At 48.4% G+C, this 16,019-nt stretch overlaps 1 protein-coding gene across 2 annotated transcripts in view; it reads right to left on the bottom strand.

The window, feature by feature from the left end:
- Window positions 1-16,019, bottom strand: part of LOC135261749 (protein tyrosine phosphatase type IVA 3-like) — a 54,820-nt gene that overhangs the window by 27,523 nt on the left and 11,278 nt on the right. Inside the window, exon 2 of one of the 2 annotated variants that reach the window (XM_064348336.1) lies at window positions 6,679-6,728. The exons of the other annotated variant lie outside the window; for it this stretch is intronic. The gene's annotated coding sequence lies outside the window, so the exon portion shown is untranslated. The remainder of the gene's footprint in view (window positions 1-6,678; window positions 6,729-16,019) is intronic. 2 annotated transcript variants of the gene reach the window in all.

The raw sequence follows: 16,019 nt of genomic DNA, 5'->3' as shown, positions 1-16,019 counted from the left end.
CTCTTGCTTCAGTAATATCAGCTGTATAAAGATCAATTAAATCAGCTGGTATTTTATGTAATGAAATGTAATGTTTTCTGCAAAATGATGCAGGACAGTTTAGCTGACTGGACCACAGGGAACCCCCCCCACCCCCTCACAGCTCTGATAGTTTAGCCCCTGACCTTGGACCTCAGAACACACGCCCTGCCAGATAAGCGGCCGCGCTGGGACACCACCCTGTTGGCGGATCGCCGGGCCCAGACGCGGCGCGCGAGCAGGAAGGCTCCCCCGCAGGCAAACAGGAAGTGGGGGTGCCGCCTGGCCGTGCTCATCTGCTCTCGTGACGCACGTGCCGGCTTTTGAAGTTTTACCGCCGTCGCCCCGAATCGCGGTCAGACATTTTTACCGTCACGTCACGTATTTCATTCAACTTTCGCCAGCGAACGAATAGGTTATGCTTTCACACATTACGCTCGGCCTTCACACAGCTGGATATTCACTGAAGCAGTTTACTCTGCTCCACAGCAATGTTCCGCCATGGATTCATCATATTAAGCGTGTTTTTACAACCATTATGCTAATGTCACATACTAGGGCTGTCAAAAAATATTCGAAGTTCGAAGTTCGAAAACTATTCGAAAATCTTTCTTTAAAGTTCGAACCTAAATTTGAGCATTCGAATATTAGTTTTGGATCCCGCGTATTGTAATTAACATGCAGGCTTTAATTTCATGCGGTGAATCATGTTCATGCACGCAAAGTTCATTTCCTGTGCTAACGTTACTTCCTCTGTCAACAAAAAACGTTCTGCCCTGGACCCAGAGCCAGTGGATCGGCTGGTTTTCCTTGCCAATAACCTCCGGTGATACTTTCAGCTCTATTGACAACTAACGTTACTGGTCAGCTAGCCTCGCGAGCCAGTCTCTTTTTTCACTTCGTTCAACAGATCTGGTCAGCTAACAATTTAGGCTAAATAATGTTCCCATGGCAGGCTATGTTTCCTTTCTGTTCCAATTTTATCAAAATCTTCAGATGATGAAAGAAGTTAAACAAACTAAACAGAGTAAGTAATTTATGTTGTTTTAGGCTACAGGTATTAGTTATTTGAACAGTTTTTGTGTTAAGAAATAAACAGGGATTTCCGATAAACAATAATTTCTCGATGATTAATAAATGCTGATGTGTGGCAAATTACATCCACATGAAAGTGCTTTATTCATTTGCGCATTAGGCTATAGAAACTGCAGGGGACTCATTTATAAAATGAACTTGCGTGCATACGTCAAGTGAAGACCTGACGTAGAGTGACGACCGTTTCCACGGTCAAATCGAGTCATGTTGAAATTTTATAAATCACTACTTTGACGTGATTTTCTACGCACACGCCACACAGTTGATCTAAAATGCATTTTATAAATAAGGCCCCAGATATAGTATTAAAGTTCACCGATGTCCTCTATTCTACTGCCCGCTCGTAGAAAATAACCATAATGTAGGCCAATTTCGAGGGAGCATCACGTGCATATTGCGCCTGACAATAAACGGCTTATTTTTGTGAATTATAGGCAAATGATATTCGAATATATTCTAACTCTAACTAATTACAAAAGCTAATATTCTAACTCAATTTCATGGCACTTTTGACAGCCTTATCACATACTGAGGGAGCACTTCAGTGTAAATTCAGGGATCTTTTTTTTCCCCCCGCTGCTCTTGTGAAGCATCTGTGACAGTTTTCTGTTGACAGTGCTGCACAAATAAAAGCGATTTGATTTTATCCACGACAGACACTGCTGTGGAGTCATGAGTCCAGTTGGTTACCTTCCCTAACCACATTCTTCAGAGCGAAACCTGGCAGAGGTGCAGTGGATTTCACTTGAAATGCAGGGTGTCTCGTGAGCGCTGATGTCACCTACCACTTTTCACCTGCCATAATCAGACGCGTCATACTCAAAACCGCAGATTATATGTTCGACCAGAGCCTGCGTGCGCCACCGTGAAATTGTGGTCATTTGCTCTACGTAAACATGCAGAACGCAGGGACCGGTAAACACACACTTATTACTCCACCTGAGCGAAACTGAGCCGTTCAGCAAACGTCTAATGAACAGGTGTTAGGTAGAGAGGTCTAGAGTCAGTGCATTGCTGAGGAATGACCAACTCATAATAACGCATAATTTGGAGGGAAAACAGGTTTAGTCTGGTTACACCAGACAGCCAGCAAATGATGACTAACAGAGTTTTCTCTGTGAATTTTCATTTCAGGCTCAATATAAAAATATAGATAGGCCTAAAAGTAAGATAAGTGGCACTCCAAGGCTTAGGCACGGAAGCGAAAGAGTGGGCGCACTGGCAGACGCTGGGCTCCTTTACGGGAATGACTGGAGAGAGGCCCGGCGGTGCGTTTGAAGCAGAGGCTGTGATGCTACACAGCCCGTTTCCCCTCTGTTCGGTTCACCACAGGACAGCATGCGGTACCGTGTGCCGGCAGGCCTTCCCACAGAGCTTACAGGGGCAGCGCAAGCTACGAATTAAGAGGAAAGTCACTCTCAAATTAGGGCCAGGGAGGGCAAACGGACGCCCAGCACACAGGCACACTGCAGAGGCAGAAGGGTAGCTCCGGCAGACAGGTGGGTTGCGCGGTCCCGACCGCGAAAACAGACACCGTATGAAGGGCGCTCACCTTCACCCCGCCCTGCAAAGCCAAGGCGGGCCGTCCCGCCCCTGGACCAGCCGAAACGATCGAGCCTGCCAGCGTGGTGGTGGTGGGGGGGGGGGGGTCTCTCTGAACTCTCAAATATTCTCTGAACACATTGGGATGGGCCCCGGGGTCCAGATATCCAATGTCAGGTCCACCTGCTTGCTGCCACTCACTACACCTGCAGGCCCGCCCAGGAGCTGCTGCGGTCCGCGCGCACTGACGCTGACACAAACACTGACACTGACGCATGGTCCGGCGCCTGCTCGGGTTTCAGTGCGCAGAGACCCCCTAAATTAGGCCCTGCAGATGGCCCGCGGGCGCGTACCTGCCCTGACCCCAGAGTGCCCCCCCCGCTCGGCACAGCCACGCCCGTAAGGACCGTCCCGCGGGAGCCTCTTAGCGCGTTCCCGTTTTGAAGGGGCGTCGCCAGAGCGGAGCGGCGGCCGGGCGCTTCCTGCCGGGCCTGTTCGCCGCAGGCGTGCCGCGCTCTGAGAGGCGCCGCCGGCGACGGGCCTGCCCGGTTTCGGTGTCGAGTCGAACGCGCGCGGCATTCCGCGGCGCTGCTGCGACAGCCGAGCGCGCTGGCATCCGTTCACACCCCCCACACCTCCCCCCCTCCCCCCCCCCGCACCCTCCAGGACAGAGGGCAGTCCGAACAGGCGCAGCGGTGTACGATTTCCGGAGAGAGCAGCTGCGGCGCTAGCCTCTTTCCGTGGGTGGAGGGACGGAGGGGCCACGGTAACCGGCCAATAAGGAAAATATTCTGAAAATGATAAACATGAGGTGCGAGCGGATGTGAGCTTTGCGTCAGGGAAACTTGCAGAGCAGAACTGCAATCGCATACTCATCGCTGACTGACACATTTTCCAGAACCTTTAAAAGCCTGTCATTAAGCCGTCATCATAATCTCTCATAATCTTCTGAAACTTGCTCTGAAGCAGCCAGAAAATAAACCAGGGGTTCAGCTCAGCTCGTTAGCTCAGTGCAGTGCAGTTTCGGTACAACATGAAGCGGCAAATGCTTCTGAACGCACATCTAAATTCAACATATTGCTCCCCAGTGGCTTTGCAATAACATGGTAAAACGTGAACAGACACAGTACAGAGATTCCGTGCAAACACCTATAGAAATGAAATCTGTGAGTTTATGGAGACCGTTTTAGGACAAAAAAAGGAGAAAAACAGGTGCAGCAGGAGGGCTGACCTTTGAACCCAAATGGACAAGCTATCCTCCCCCAGCATCCCGCTTTTACACGAGTAGAGAGAGCGGCAGAGAGAGCTCAGAGAAAGTTGTTAGAGAGAGCATCACAAACATAGTGGTCACAGAGAGAGTGGTCGGAGAGAGTGGCAGAGAGAGCGGTCAGAGAGAGTGGCAGAGAGAGCGGTCAGAGAGAGCAGTCAGAGAGAGTGGCATAGAGAGCGGGCACAGAGCGTGGGCAGAGAGAGCAGTCAGAGAGAGTGGCATAGAGAGCGGGCACAGAGCGTGGGCAGAGAGAGCAGTCAGAGAGAGTGGCATAGAGAGCGGGCACAGAGCGTGGGCAGAGAGAGCAGTCAGAGAGAGTGGCATAGAGAGCGGGCACAGAGCGTGGGCAGAGAGAGCAGTCAGAGAGAGTGGCATAGAGAGCGGGCACAGAGCGTGGGCAGAGAGAGCAGTCAGAGAGAGTGGCATAGAGAGCGGGCACAGAGCGTGGGCAGAGAGAGCAGTCAGAGAGAGTGGCATAAAGAGCGGGCACAGAGCGTGGGCAGAGAGAGCAGTCAAAGAGAGCGGACAGAGAGAGTGTCAGAGAGAGTGGGCAGAGAGAGCGGCAGAGAAGTCGGATAGAGCATCACAGAGAGAGTGGGCAGAGAGAGCAGTCAAAGTGAGTGGGCAGAGAGAGTGGCAGAGAGAGCGGCAGAGAGTGTCAGAGAGCGAGCAGACAAAGCGGGCAGAGAGAGTGGGCACAGAGACCGAGCAGACAGAGTGGGCAGAAAGAGTGGCAGAGAGCGGGCAGAGAGAGTGGCAGAGAGAGTGGGCACAGAGAGTGGCAGAGAGAGTGGGCACAGAGAGTGGGCACAGAGAGTGGGCAGAGAGAGTGGCAGAGAGAGTGGCAGAGAGAGTGGGCACAGAGAGCGGCAGAGAAGTCGGATAGAGCATCACAGAGAGAGTGGGCAGAGAGAGCAGCAGAGAGAGCAGTCAAAGTGAGTGGGCAGAGAGAGGGGCAGAGAGTGTCAGAGAGCGAGCAGACAAAGCGGGCAGAGAGAGTGGGCACAGAGAGTGGCAGAGAGAGTGGGCACAGAGAGTGGTCACTGCAAGCTCAGCTCCCAATGAAAGCCCCCTCCCGCACGCTAAAGGCTCTGTTTGTTTTCACGGCGCTGCGCGGAGCTCCTCACAGACGATAAGCGCAATCGGCCTCTTTTCTCCCTCGCCCCGCGGCGGAATTCCCACCGCGCTCGTAAGTCAAAGGGCGGCGCGACTTGGCAGGGGTCCCGCGCAGGAAGCGCTTCCTGTCATTGTGCCTCGGACCGTCCCGGGGATCTCCCGAGGTCAGCCCCCCCCCCCCCGTCGCCAGCGCCGCGGAATCCGCCGCCGTGAGGGCGCGCGAGCCGATGGCACCTCGTCGGTCTCCCGCAGCGCGGAGCGTGCCCAGAGCGGCCCTCCGCACGGATCTCCCCCTCTCCGTCTCAACGCCATCGGTCCACGTTGGCCAGCGCTCGTCATGCAAGCGAATGCGCGCGAGAGAAGAGAAGACTGCCGGACCTCATATGAGCCAACGACAGAGCTGACGCAGCACAAATCCCAGGGGACAACTTCCCTCGACCCCGGACGTCGCTGAAGGGAACTGTACGGGAAACGAGCTCATCTGCCCAAAATCTGACCAGTTAGGAATTTCCCAGCAAGGGTCCTCTTCGGAGCCCCAGTACCGAGTTAACCGCCGAGGGGAAGTTCCCCCACCGAATCGGGCACGGCACGTTGGGCCGGTTCATTTCTGCAGCTATCGCTGAAGCGCACTTTGTCGCGCAGGGGAGCGGTAAACCGTGTTTGTGGACCTGTTCCGTCGCCCCGGTGTCCAGTCCAGAGCACGTGGGTGATGGCGAGCAGCCAGCGGCAGCACAGTCCACCGGCTGAGCGGCGGAGACGTTCAGACACAGTTTCTGCCAATCAAACGCCTCACCGGACCGGCCGCAAGAGTTACTTTTGCGATTCCTGTGTGCCCTGTCAACTGTCCCCCCCTGCACGGGCACCATTACGGACTGAGCAGATGCCATCTGAGCCAATGCAACAGACACCTTAAGAATGGTAATGCAACACACATTGTTCATTACTCCTGGAGTGAATTTAGAAATGTATCCTTCTTTAAGGAATACATTATAGCAATGTCATTGGTGGTACACTTTTGAAAAGGAAAAAATTAAAAATGAACACGACTATATTGTACGTGAGCATGTATAGCTGAGCATGTATTTATAAAACGACACATACACACATGTATACGTACACTAACGTCTGCTAGATGTACCAGCTGTCATTAATTCATATGAATAAGAACAGGTTTTAAGCCTATTCTCTGGCTAAGGTTGGGATGGAAGGGACTAGAACAATACGATGACAACATATAATGAAGAAAAAGAAAAGCCAGTGAATGTGAAATATTGAAAATCCATAATAACAAACTCGCTTCCAAAATCATTTAAAAATCTGCCTTCACGTTACGTTATTGCCAAGTTTGCGTCTGGAAGACAGTTTTCAAACACCTGCAACGCATCAGAAATTACGAAAACGTAACACCCAGGGTCCAGTTACCAATGTTCATAATAAAAACAGAATTTGGCAACATACTACGGAAACATATTTTATGAATTAAGCTTTAAAATAATGCTTGTGCCCTCCACTGTTAAACATTACTGCTCAGAAATTTTGCAAGAGTTTCCGAGTAAAACCGTTTTTATTGTTCGATCGTAATTTTTCACGAGTGCACGCATGTCAGCCAGACTCGAAGTTATAAAACTAAAGCTTACCCTGTTGACAGTCCATGGAGAGCGCAAAAACCATGCACCGCTCGCGAGCTCTGCAAAGAGAGGAAGGGGGAAAAAAATGAGCAGAATCCTGTTTTTATTTTTGGGATATCCCTCGGATACGCAGCTGGGAGTTCTCAAACTGGTGCGCTCACGTCAACGGCTTTCCTGCTCCGCACTCGCGGCCTGACCCAGAATGCTTCAGAGCGAGGAGAGGGAAGAAGAAAAAAAAAGGAGAAACAAACCTCAAGCACTTTCTCAAGCCGAGCGAGAGTCTCCCCTCCCCTCCGTCGCTCTCGCGTGCAGACATATACCCACACGCCCACGCACGCGCGCACGCACGCACGCACGCACAAACACACACACACACACACACGCACGCCACCAACGCCGCACACACCCACCACACGCGCCGCACAGCACACACACACGCACGCACGCACGCACACACACACGCACGCACGCACGCAACACACACACGCACGCACGCACACACAGCACGCAGCACGACAACACAACACACAGCGCGCACACATGCCACACCACGCACACACACCCACCCACACGCGCGCACGCACACACACACCCACCCACACGCGCGCACGCACACACGCACGCACGCACGCACACACGCACGCACACACGCGCACACACCCACCCACACGCGCGCACGCACACTCACACCACCCACACGCACACACACACACACCACACCCACCCACGCGCGCACGCACGCACGCACGCACGCACGCACGCCACAACGCACGCACGCGTCCGTCTGTAATCAAGGCGAGATCTCACCTCGGAGTTTCAGGCAGTCCGAATGGCCCGGCGCTGCCTCTGCGCTCTCAGATAAAGCACCGCTCTGTAAAACCTTACGCTTCCTGCCTCTGTGTGTGTGTGTGTGTGTGTGTGCACATGCGTGCGTCTGTGTGTGTGTGACAGAGAGAGAGAGCGAGAGAGAGAAAGCGGAGCAGGAAGCTCGCCAGAACTGTGATGTCTGCGTTCAATTAGTGCCCTGAAATGCCAGCTTGAGGGAAAAGGAGAGGCCGGCTCCTGTGGGAGGTCGCACGGGACCAGCCATTTTGGCTCCTGCGCAAATCCGAAAGCTCTGCCGCTTTTCTTCTTTAAACCGTCTTCTTTTTTTTTTGTCTGATCGTCGGCAGGCCGCCAGGGCCTAGAGCGCTCCGGGAGGGTCAGACAAAGGAAGGGCCTTTCTGACAGACTTAGCGCCCAGGGCTAGCGAGAACCTGGTACAGAAGCAGGATACTGACAGGGAAGGGCTTCACAACCGTCAGTCTGAACTCTGTCACAGTAAAAGTCTCAAAACAAGCCTTACAAGAAGACCTGACAAGAGTACTGCCTCCCACACACACTGTAATTCATACAGGGAGGGGGGGGAACACGGTTTTATTAAATCTCTGACCTGCGTCAGAGCAACATCAGACAACCAATCACATTAGAACTAGTTTATTATGAACTCTGCATGAGCGGCGAGTTAAACCCATCTATAAAACCTAATGGATTTTTAAAAGGCACAGAACAACTTGACTTCACTGTGGAGAAAAATAGCAACATCACAAATATGCAAGCGGCCTGTAGTCAAACAAGGAACAAGACCTCCTGGAGCAGTAGTTTAAAATAACTGCGGTTTGATCAGAGGTCAGCTTTATATGCAAGTGCTTGTGTGCGCACGTATGTACGTGTGTGTGCGCGCATGCCTGCTTGACAGAGAGAGACAGAGAGAGAGAGTATATGCGTGTGTAAAAGCAGCCTCTATTAAGGGTGTGGATGTGCATGTGTGTGTGTGTGTTTGTGTGCGCGTGTGTTCTTGAGAGTGAGATAGAGAGAGACGGAGTGAACATGTGCGTGCGTATAAACAGCGTCTATTAAGGGTGTGGATGTGCATGTGTGTGTGTGTTTGTGTGTGTGTGTGTTCTTGAGAGTGAGATAGAGAGAGACGGAGTGAACATGTGCGTGCGTATAAACAGCGTCTATTAAGGGTGTGGATGTGCATGTGTGTGTGTGTTTGTGTGTGTGTGTGTTCTTGAGAGTGAGATAGAGAGAGACGGAGTGAACATGTGCGTGCGTATAAACAGCCTCTATTAAGGGTGTGGATGTGCGTGTGTGTGTTTGTGTGTGTGTGTGTTCTTGAGAGTGAGATAGAGAGAGACAGAGTGAACATGTGCGTGCGTATAAACAGCGTCTATTAAGGGTGTGTGTATGCATGCGCGAACAGAGAGAGAGTGAACATATGCATACGTATAAGCAGCACCTATTAAGGGTGTGTCTATGCACGTGTGTGTGTGTGTGTGTGTACTGTTTTGATTTGGCCTTTAAATCAGGTTCAGTTTCCAGCAGGAGCAGTTTTAGCACAGAGAGGGGGTCCTTCCTCCTCCACCCTATGTAGGTGTGGGCTCCCCCCCCCCTGCTCAAACTCTCCCGGTAAACGGGGAGTGGCTAACGCTCTCAGAGGAAGCCCCCCCACGGCCCATGGTAGCCCTTTAGCGTCAGGGCCCTCGCTGCTCTGACCGTCGGCAGGTGCCCTGGGCCCCGACACCCCGCGTGTGGCACCTGGAGCCCGGCTGTGTGGGGGAGGGGGTGCGGCCGGAGGAGGAAGCCCTGCCCTCGCCGGCCTGTTCCTACGCCTCTGATTAGGGAGGGGGCCGGGCCGGGGGCCCTGTGGGAGTACGGGACGATGACTGACGCCGCGCCGGCAGCAGGAAGGCCCTTCCAGGCCATTAAAGCGACAGCGCGTTTCCGTGACCCGCAGCCAATGGGGCTCAGCGATCCAGGATGACTCACTGGTAAAGAAAAAAAAAAAATCCACGAGCAAACGGCTTGCGCACGACAGAGTCAGCCGAGCGCACGCGTGACCATTCCTGAAAAACCGCCACCAGGGCGTGAATATTACCGCCGCAGCTGAATCGCAGGAGCGGAGAGACATTACATTACATTTATTTGGCAGATGCTTTTATCTAAAGCGACGTACAAAAAGTACATTTCATGGTCATAGACAACTGCTAAACACAGGTTCAGTAAGGTACAATACTTATTTTGTACAGCTATTTCTAGCCAAGAACACAGTTTCGTTCACACAGTGAACACTATTCTGACCTGACCTCTGCAAAGCCAACTAGGCAGAAGAATAAGCTACAGTATTAGGACAAATACAAATTACCAAAAAGTGCTGGGATGGGGCAACATGTAACAAGTGTCATAAAAGGGGGGGGGGGGATTTAGAGTGAAATATACAGCGTGGTGGTAGTTAGTCTAGGTGTAGTCTGAAGAGCTGAGACTTCAGGCCAGGAGTGGAGAGACAGGCAGACAAGCTGCTGAAATAAAGAGTTGTATTGTGAGTCACTACCCCAGGACTCCTGATGATGAAATACTAGATTAAACAGGTTTGGCAGCATTCATGGGGGGGGGGTCGGTAGGTGCATCAACATGCATAAATACATCAATACAAACAACAGCCAACCATTGATATTGTTGTTGACATCACAAGCATAGTATCAGTTAGAGATTTACCACCCACATCCAGCTTGCTTATCAAAAAAGAATTCCTGGAGTAGGCTTCTTGAAGAAAGGACCAAGATTACCACTACATGCAGTGACATCATGAAACACAGAGCCTACCCTCACTTCATTATGACGAGCACTAGCTACGATCAGTAAAACAGCAAATGGTACCATTAGAGCTAGCCATCCGTGTGGAAACTGCTTTTGAGGTCCATCAAATTAGTCAGCCGAGAAAGATTACCCATCAGCAGCCTCAATCATCACGATGGGCTGCTTTGGTAGCTTATGTTACAGAGAAACATACTTGTTTGGGAATGGTTCTGCCTTAGAGACAAGTGACTGTCCGATAATATTCAAAATGAGACAACCGTTGCTCACATGGAAATAGTATCTGATGTATTCAAATGTGGATCTGAGTTTTTTATATTTTTTTTATGTCAACGCTCCAGAACTCAATTGTTTCAATGACCAGCAGTGACATTACAATGTTCAGTTAAGAACATTCTAAACATAAATTTGTGATCATCACACACCTTAAAGGGTTAATGCTGTGAACTGATATGTCTTGATTCAATGTCTCTCCCGCCCGGTTTGTTTTTACCCTGCATGGGTGTGCACATGGGCTTTTGTTTATCCTGTTGTGCCCGAGCATTATGCAGGCTATCGTGTGTGTGCAAATGCGACAGCGCTGACGAAATGGAAAGCTCTCGTTTCAAACGCCGCCCTGCAAAATGAGTTTGACAAACAAAGCAACTAATTCTAAAAATATTAGTGATGTCACTGCCTGTACGTCTCGAGCACCCCTTGCTCCAAACATCACCTCGTTCCCATGGCAGCATGTAACACCCATGGGGGAGAATGGAGATCGGAGATATTTTATCAGTGTTTTACCGCCATCTTTATTTTAACTGCCTGACACAAAACATTCCATTTCGGAATCAGAACATAAAATGATAAAAGTTAGTACGAGCTTTGGTAGAAAACACGGATATTAAATATTATTTTCAACTTCTGTTATGAGCACCAGCCGTGCCTATTAATTATGTTATGTTCCAGGAATTTTATAAGTGAGAAAGAAATTAGCTTGAGGAGCTTGCAAGTAAAGAATCTTAATATCCTGTTATGTGCTGTGCCTTGGGCAGGCACTTGAATTGTTTTGGATGTTTCTCTCTTTCCCTCCCTCCTTGTCATCTGCCTCAGGTCTCACACCATTGGTTCCAGTGCTATCCAATCCCTTTCTTCTACCACCCATCTGACCTTCTCCGATTAGTCCACACAACTGTAATCAGCACTTTCCAATCCTTACCTTACGCACCTATATAATTAGTCCTTCGACCTTTGTGTTTTCCCCTTTGAATACCACCCACTGTATTTTGGTTTAGATATTTAGTGTCACTAGGTTTGCGGTAAAAGATATTTTTTTACTAGACCAGTGAAGCGAGCTGGAAGTTCTTGTTGATTTGGTACTATCACTCTTTTTAACTTGTCACTATTGACTTGTCACTATTGTAAATAAAGAGAGAACTCTTCTAGCTGCAGGGTTTAGCCCCATCATCCCAAAACATCAAACTGGTTGTTTTGCTGCTGCCCCCACGTATCCACTTAGAGTGCACTGGGATCGTAACACATACAAATTAATCCGTAAAAGATGGGTGCGGAAACATATACTCCAAAAAAATTTAAACCCCCTCATTAACTCAAGAAAATCGTACTGACAACGTACTCCTCTCAAACAGATAGTTCACCTGGAGATCATGCTCTAGATCAGGGCTGTCCAATCCGGTTCCTGGGTGGATTTACCACCCTGTTTTCACAGGATTGGACAGCCTCTACGTGGAATCAGTTGTAGGTTCCAGACTGCCATCTATAGGGCTACAATCCAAAATGAACACCAGCCAATAGAGGGAGTGCAACTGCCTAAGCATCTACTTAAAATCCTCCATAAAAGAAAAAAATAGGTTCTTCAGCAGCAATGAACCACTTAGAAATTCTGTGTGTGCACAAAGAACCACATCCACAATGATGTAACACCTTTAAATGCTTAAAATGTTAATTAAAAGCTTTATAATGACCTACTGTGCCACAACAAACTAGTTTAATTGTGAGCAAAGTTAAGGACGAATAAAAGCATGACGATGTAACTTAATCAGCAGCTTTGGAATTTCACTATTGCTGGCGCTTTGGTAGGAGTGTAGAGCTGCTTCTGCAAATGGTCCCTTCATTATGCTCGTGCTAGCCCCTTTCTTGTGGGCAAATCCAGTCTTCTGTGTGAATATCTCTAGATCACACAATTTTTCATTTCACGTTTACCCTATAATTTCTCAGAAAATTATTTTTCTTTCTTTTCACGCAAGACAATGTGTTCTAATTATTTGCATGTTACTATTTTTTGATTTACCTGCAAAAAATAAATAAATCCATAGTCGTGCATTTCCCAAATTGTGTTTTTATTTAATGAAAGCAAGGCTGTTTTGCACCGAGGGAATACCATGTTAATCCACTGCAATTTAGCCTACTCTGTGAATGAAGGTAGATGCTTTGTTCACGCTGCACCATACACAGTTAAATTAGGCCACAGCAGCCTAGGCATACTAGCCTATATTATCTGCGGTTCACAAAATACAGCAAGAATTCTGAATACTCAATCCATGCAATACTTTCAGCTGTCATATAAAGTATATAAAGTATATATATATATATATATATATATATATATATATATATATATACACACACATATATATATAAATATGCAGGCTAAGTGATGAATGTTGCAACAGAAACGCGTTTTAATCCCACTAAAAATAGTACATTTTTGGGAAAATATTAAACCTATGACCATTAGATATAAAAATCTAAAAACCAACCTCATAACATTTTGAACCATTAAAAAGAAAAATGCTTTTTGGCCAATGGTTTTGATAAACAGGTCTATTTTGCATGCCAGTGTAGTGTCCAGCATGAAGTCTGAGCTTCATAATAAAATTTAAAAAAACACAGAACATGTACATAACGGCTACCTCACAATCCTCTGCCTTCCTTATCCTAACAGCCAACGAGAGTCTGCAGGGAATCCTTAATTAATACACAGGTGACCTGGGGGAAGAGCTGTTTGTGCTACTGTGGGTATCATTGATGCAAGCTCAGATTTTAAACAATTTCATAAGAAACTTTCACTCGTTACGTATAGGCTACTTCAGGAGTTTCGTGCGGTGGATTTATGTACCGCGTACACATTCATCTCCTTAATGTTCTGACCAAATGTGTAGTGAGGCCAGGTGGTCTGCAGCCCTGAATGAGTCCCGTTTCCAACACATCTTTCAGAAAGTTTCAGAAAAACAAATAAAAACTAATTTAAGGAACACGCACGTTTAAATTTCGTTTCAGAAAAACACCTTAGGTTTCATGTTAGTGCAATTAATAGACGAAAAAGGGTCTCGATGTATGAATGCAATCCAGCCAAATCTGTGACCCAAATAACACCCCCTCCATTTTGCACAAATTGGCTATGCCCAGATTAACAAGATTACACTGACTTCTTTTGCAATTCTTTTTTTTTTTGAAGGACAGAAGTGTTTCGACTACGTCAGCATTTTTGCTTTTATCTGTGATCAGTGAAATGAGCACGGCATGAGTAAAACGAAACGTGACCAAACCTTTCAAGGCGGAGGTTGTCACTAAGCCGACTTTGAGCCTCAGCTTGTCTGATCACGAGAGGACTCTCCAGTACCTCACCGCATGAGACCGCCTACCGGCAGCTAGCCACGTCCTCATGCTAACGGGAGGATCAAAGTAGCTTTACGGTAACGATTAGCACTTTCGTTTCGACCGTCAGCACAGATAATCATTTTAAACAGACAGCAGAGTACCTGCAGCCCCAGGACAAATTATGGCCCCAACAAGACCAGCCCTCCACAGACAAAAATACAATAATGCAAAATCTGTATTGCCATTTAAAAATGAAAGGTCTACATAAATATGCCATCATAATATGAACTCTGAAAATACACCACTCCAAAGCGACTGGTTTAGCCTTTCACTGTATTTGCTCTGAAAATGACACGTTATGTGCAAAGTGTTTGTTTACAGCCTACACCACAATACAATTAAAAATTTACAGATGGGAAAAAAAGGAATGACAATATAATTTAGCCTAGCTTATTTGCGGTAGTGGTGATGGCTTTTTCCACATACGTGTTCCCACAACCCTAGTTTATGGAGGCCCACCAAATCCAGGCCGCCCTTGGTATTCATCCTATATTTCTTAATATAAATGATGTCTTTCTGCCAGGCCAGACAGCTAGATGAAGTCTGGATGGGAGTCGCAGAGAACTGAAATCCAAAAATATTCCTACTTGGAGCGACACGACAGTGAATTATATCCACTGGGATGCCCTTCCAGGAAATGTTCAAAAGCAATCTCGCTGGCATCTGGGCAGTGCTGGAAATTACAGGGCCGCTGCTGTGGGGGCAGGGGAGTCTGGGAGCCCGCCGCCGGCCCCGCGCGGCTCCGCGTTCGCGTTCGGAGGGCCTGCCGCGGCCCCTGAAACCAGCCACCGTGCGTGCAGCCTGCTTCGACAGGCCCGTTTCTGAGAACGGGCCCCAATCAACTGCAAGGATTCTCTTTTTTCTGCCCTCCGACATAAAGAGTGAAAGCGAACATCAATTTATTCATAAAAATCCAAATCGTATACACTTGTACAACAACCTGCGAAAAGCAATGAATGTCATATGTTCCTATAATTATTCTATGTAGGCCTATGTGGTCATTTGTGCAAGGTATTTTTAGTTTCTACAAATGCGCACCTTACATTGTATAGGGGAGGGTATTTATATTCCTCTCTGTGTAGCCCTTGCATCTGTGTATTTTGAGTCTGAGGAAGATGTCGCACACTTTAAAACGTCAGTCCTACCCTGTTCATTAAACAGTGTCTTTTGCCCTGAGCAACATGCGCTCCAGTGTTCCTCACTTCAGGCCGGTCCCCCTGAAGTGTCTGGGCAAGGAGTTTGGTACCGCTGTTTCTGCAATCCTACAATAAGACTGCGCTGAACACTGAACTACATTACCGAAATCTAGAGCGAACAAAAACTCATGCTGAAATACACACAAAATAAACAAACAAACAAACAAACAAACAAACAAAAACCATATCCAAGCTATTTCCGACACAGGGCATTTCGTTTCCAGTCACACACTGGATGAAACGAACTGCTTCTGGCCAACTGCGCGACTGGGAAACCATCCTTCAGAAACCAATGCGTCTCTTGTTGACATTTTAGAGCCCCTATTTATACAACCCCTCTGGAGCACGTTTCTGGACATGAATCACCACAAATAAGGCAGGGCTTGAGGGCATGTTCAGAACCGACAGGCAAGAAATCTAAAAATAAACGCAGCGCTTATTGTTGACCGTTTTATATTACAGAAAACCTTTGACGGCCTGAAGGATGGCGCACACGTGAGCCATTGTGTTCCTGATGCTTTCTCCTGGCGCAGAGACCACTTCGCTCTCAAAACGTGCGCGTTCATCACTCCTGCTCTACGTCTGCACTGCACGTGTGAGAGACACCGGCTTCCAAACACCGCTTCAGGGACCCAATATACGGCCGCTGGGCAGTCTGCATGGGGCTCCCGAATCGAAACAGACTCGACACTGTGACAAAGGAACCCTGCGGTAAGTGCTGATAGGTTCTGCTCAGAATGAGACGCCTTTCGACCTTGTTGCACTGATGTTGTCTCTTGTTTTGCACAGGTCACCTGTCAGTACCGCAGTTCCACATGCAATTTCAGTGAAATAAAAAAAAGAAAAAGTGACAGAGAG

Source organism: Anguilla rostrata, chromosome 8, assembly GCF_018555375.3.
Source record: "Anguilla rostrata isolate EN2019 chromosome 8, ASM1855537v3, whole genome shotgun sequence".
Lineage (NCBI taxonomy): Eukaryota > Metazoa > Chordata > Actinopteri > Anguilliformes > Anguillidae > Anguilla > Anguilla rostrata.
This window is presented reverse-complemented; position numbering and strand designations above follow the sequence as displayed.